Consider the following 4,612-nt stretch of genomic DNA (forward strand, 5'->3'; position numbering starts at 1 on the left):
CGCCGGGCCCCGCGCCCCCTAGAGTAGCCGTCGGGGGGCTCTGCCCGGCCCAGGCTGGCGAGCCCCACCAGCCGCCCGCGCGCGAGGGGGCGTCCGCGCCGTCGAGGCTGGGCGCATGGCGCGCGCGCGACCCCTCGCCGCCCACGGACTCCGGGCTGCAGGCCCCGCGGCCACCGCGCACTCGGCACCTCCGGTCCTCCCCGCGGCTCCCGCTCGGGCTCGGCTCGGCGCCGGGTCCCCGCAGCTCCCTCCGTCTGTCGGGGAGAAGCGGCAGCCTACCTCCCGCACCGCCGCCTGCACCGGGGTAACCATGGAGACGGGGCACACCCAATGAGGGCCGCCTCCTTAAAGAGACAGGCCTCCTGCGGAGGGATCCCCCTCCCCTGGGGGCCTTGGTGGGGGCGGGGGACGCGGCCGCCCCCTAGCGCCGCCACGCTCCCTGCGGCGAGAACCGCGGTGGTCACCGAGGAACGCCTGGCGGGCGCAGCCTGGGGCTTCTCTCCTGCGCCAGAGGGACCAGAGGAGGCTCCGCTTAGGGGCGTGTGCGCTGGAGATGTGTTTCCAACAAGAAAAAATGTCAGGAGAAGGGGAACCGGCGGCCAGGCTGCGGGGCAGGCCCAGTAGCTGGAGGTTTGGGGAGTATGCACGGAGTACCCCGAAAGGTGGGGCGGGGGGCTTCAGAGCCCGGTTTTCCCCAGGCTCAGTGGAGCCTTTCCCGGACTCAGCTTGACCCCTGCAAAGTGCAGACGGGAGCTGAGGAAACCCGAGGGCGGGTCTGGGGCGAGGCCCGGGAGCGCAGAGGGCGCCTTGGTAAGTGAACCCAAGCCGTCCGTCCCTCCCCCTCGTGCCTTCAAGTTTGTGTCGCCTTGCGAGGGTCGAAGACTGCTCGGGGTGGGGGGCGGGGGCCGGGCGTGCTCGGCTTGACCCGCTTAGTGGCAGAGCTCGGCTCTCCCCCAGAGCCCGCACCTCCAGCGAGGGGGCGGAGAGCAGAGGCGGACGGCCATCTCCTGTCCCCGCGCGCCGCGACGGTCCCGCGGCCTCTCCTGCCAGCGCCGCTCCTCCTCCCTCCTACGATTTGCCAATGAGCGCGGCTGCCGCCCGCGCCCGGAGCAGCCGCCGGGGCCAAAGCTGCAATTTGCTCTCCAATGGGTGAAGCTGGAGCTCAGCACTGCTCCTCTGAAGGAGACACACCCACTGCCACCAGCGTCGGAGAGAGGAGGGTACCCTGTTCTGACTGCCCGTCAGCAGCCAGCACAGCTCAAGGCACCTGTATTCAAATGAGCAGGCGCTTTGGGAAGAAAGGGAGGAAACGCCCCCCCACCCCAGTCGGCTGCACCCTGGAATCCAGCGCCCAGGAGCCGAGGCGAGCCTAAAGAGCGCGCAGATCCTGCCCCCAACTCCTGATAGGCCAAGTCCAAAGAGTAACCTTTCTTTCCAGGGGTTAGTCAGCATTCCGCTAACCAGAGAGACCAGAGAGACTTTTTTTTTTTTTTTAAAGCTCACTTCAAGCCGCAGCTAGGCTGTGGATGAAGGTTGAAAGCACCCATCATCCGGGGAAAGAGACTAGCTAGGTTTAAGTCCTGCTCTGCCGCTTTCTGTCAGAGAGGTTTTTGTTTGTTTGCTTTTGTTTTTGAGGCAAATTACCTAACCTCTCTACGATTCCGATTCCGTTCCCTCCATCTGGGAAACAGAAATGACAGTAACTGCCTCTGATTTAAAAAAGAAGGGGCATGTGTGCCTAGGACAGTGTATGACACTTGCTTCATGCAAAGGTTTATCGTCTGACTTTGTCTCAGAGGAGTCCTGAGAAATGGCCAGGGATGAAGAGACACGGGAGAAAAGGGAGAGGGAAGTGGGAAGGAGAGGGACAAAGCCAGACTCTCCCCCCCCCCCCCCCCACCTGGACAGCCTTCCCCAAGTCCAGCTCCTGCCTTCAGCACAGCGAAGGCTCATAGCACTGGTCACCACAGGCTGCCGGGTCCAACTGGTCCAAGCCGGTCCCTGAGCTCAGAAGGTGTTCCGACTTTCAGGCTCCCAGCTCATCCCAGAGACACTGGATTAGAATGAGCAGGGTAGCTGGACTGGGAATCACAGAGGCTCGAATTTACCGAGGCAAGCAAGAACTGTGCTAGATGCCACGAGTGGATTCCCTTACTAATCAGTACACTTAGAAGCAGTTTCTAGTCCATCTGCCAGTGTGCCTATGAACACGCTGAAGCCATGAGGTTACCGACCTTGGTCCAAGACACCATGCCTGTGTCACTATGTTGGTAAGCCTGGATAAGTACTGGATGTTATGACAACCCCAGCACCCGCCCCCCCAGAGTTTCTCTGTGTAGCCCTGGCTGTACTGGAACTCACTCTGTAGATGAGGCTGGCTTTGAACCTCAGAGATCTGCCTGCCTTTGGGAATAGAGGTGTGTGCCAGCACACACAGTGTTCTGGCCACTCTTGTCCCAGAATGAAGCTGCAGTCTGATGTGCCTTCATTCCCCAACCATCAGCCCTCAACGTATCTATGTACATGCGAGGGGTGGGCGGGTCTTTTCCCTGTAGCCTGTCCTGTCTGAACCATGCATTCAGACATCTTTCCACCTATGGCAGCCTCTCAGATCTGCTCCGGTCTGGCGTTTGTTGACATAGGTTACCTTGGCTCTTAGTGATTAATTCACTACCTGCTTCTTCCTCCATCCCTAAGATACACATGAAGAGACAGGGTCCTGGGGTTAGGAGCCTGTGAGGAAGAAGGGGAGGAGGCTGGAGTGTTGAAAATGGTACAGTACCTCAGGCCACAGCACCGTTTTTCTCACGGAAATCTTTCTCCCTACTTTTCCCCAACCCTGGACTCATTCTGGGCCCTGCTTGGTAGGTTTGGGGAGGGGCTAGGCTGAGGGGGAGCCCCACTCAGAGATCACTCAAAACCTTTATCAACAAGAAGAAACTCAGGAGGCTGCGTTTTGGAGCGGCCGTGGGAGGCCCGTGGGAGTATTATCTACAAAAAGGAACAAGGAGAGAGAGAGCAGAGCAGGGAGAAAACCGCTCAAGACACAAAAGATGGAGAGCGCCCTCCTCCCAACCCCAGAGTGCAGGCGGAGTCAGACATTGTGTGCAGGGGGTGGAAACAGGTGGCTGTCGAGGAACAGGGACAGGGCTCCTCCTCTCTGCCCACATTCTTCACCCTCCTTTCAGGAGGTCCCCCGGACGAATGGAGCCGGCTCCCCGCCAGTGCAGCCAGGCACTGCTCCTGCCCCTGAGGCAAAGTCTGGGTTCAAATTCTAGTTGCATCATGAACCAGCAGGACCTGGGGTGCGGTGCAGGGACCCCTTCCTTTGTAACATGGTCCTTATAAAGACTGTGGTGAGGTGGGGGGAGGGGCGATTGGCAGAGTACTTGCTTTGCATGTAGCAAGCTCAGGGTTCCATCCCCAGTATGGCATCACACACCTGGATATGGTGGACCAGGTCTATACATAGCCCTTGTGAAGTGGAGGCAGGAGGGACCCTCCCACACATGGAGAATTTGAGGCCAGCCTGGGCTACATGAGACCATGTCTCAGGTGGTGCTGAGACCAAGGACATGGACCCAGGGTGGAAAGGACCCTCATCCCCATCTGCATAGTTCTTAGCCACCCTTTGGTTGATTTTAGAGCATTGCTTCTCTTAAACGGAAGGTCCCAGCTACAGGGGAAGTGGAGTAGTTAGTTTTCAGCAAGGAATCCTAGAAGGTACGTGATTTAGAGAGAGAAACCTAACACAGGTCGCACGGCTACTGAGCAGAACCAGACTGGAATCAAGATTCGGCCAAGCTGACGGCAGTTTGCTCCAGCCATGCCTCTAGAGTGCCCGTCACGAAACAGCCTATGAAGGGGAAGGAGCGACGAGCTGGGCAGTCTGCTGGGTACCCACAGCGTGTGCCAGGAAGACAGCCCTTGGCTACAGCTCCCAGGAGTTATGAACAAGGACGCTCATCTCCCCAGACTCTGTCAGCCAAAAGGTCTGTCTAAAATCTGGTTAGAGAGAAGAGCCTAAGTCAGGTTAAGGTGAAGAGACAAAGAAGGAGACCTGAGGTTTGCTTGAGGAGTCGGGAGTGGGCGGCACTCATTCCTGCTGTTTTGACGGCAGTGGAGGGGCGGGTGGGCAGAGCCCTCGTGCTGATGGTGGTGGGTGGGTTTCCTCATGCAGAAACAGCTTCCCATAGGCTTGCCTCATTACCATAAAGTTCCCTCATCACCTGTATTGAAACAGCATTCCTCAACTTTCCCCTGGGGAGTTTGACCCGAGAGTCACCCCTGCAGTCTGCGGTGACTGTTCCAGCCTGCCCTGCCCATGCAACCCTGACGCTGGACCACGCTGTCCTGGTGAGTAGGGCAGAGGCAGACAGAGACCAGAGCCCACCCGACTGGAGGGATGGGCCGTCTGGACACAATGGACAGCGGTGTTTCTGCTTTCCTTTTGATTAAGCAAGACTGAGGGGTTAGTCACAGGCTTTCTTCTTTCTTTCTCCTTTCTTTTCTTTTTTCTTTCCTTCCTTCCTTTCTCCTTCCTTTCTTCCTTTCTTTCTTCTTTCTCCTTCCTTCCTTCCTTCCTTCCTTCCTTCCTTCCTTCCTTCCTTCC

Source organism: Psammomys obesus, unplaced genomic scaffold (genome assembly GCF_907164565.1).
Source record: "Psammomys obesus unplaced genomic scaffold, mPsaObe1.curated_primary_1811, whole genome shotgun sequence".
In the NCBI taxonomy this organism is placed as follows: Eukaryota; Metazoa; Chordata; class Mammalia; order Rodentia; family Muridae; genus Psammomys; species Psammomys obesus.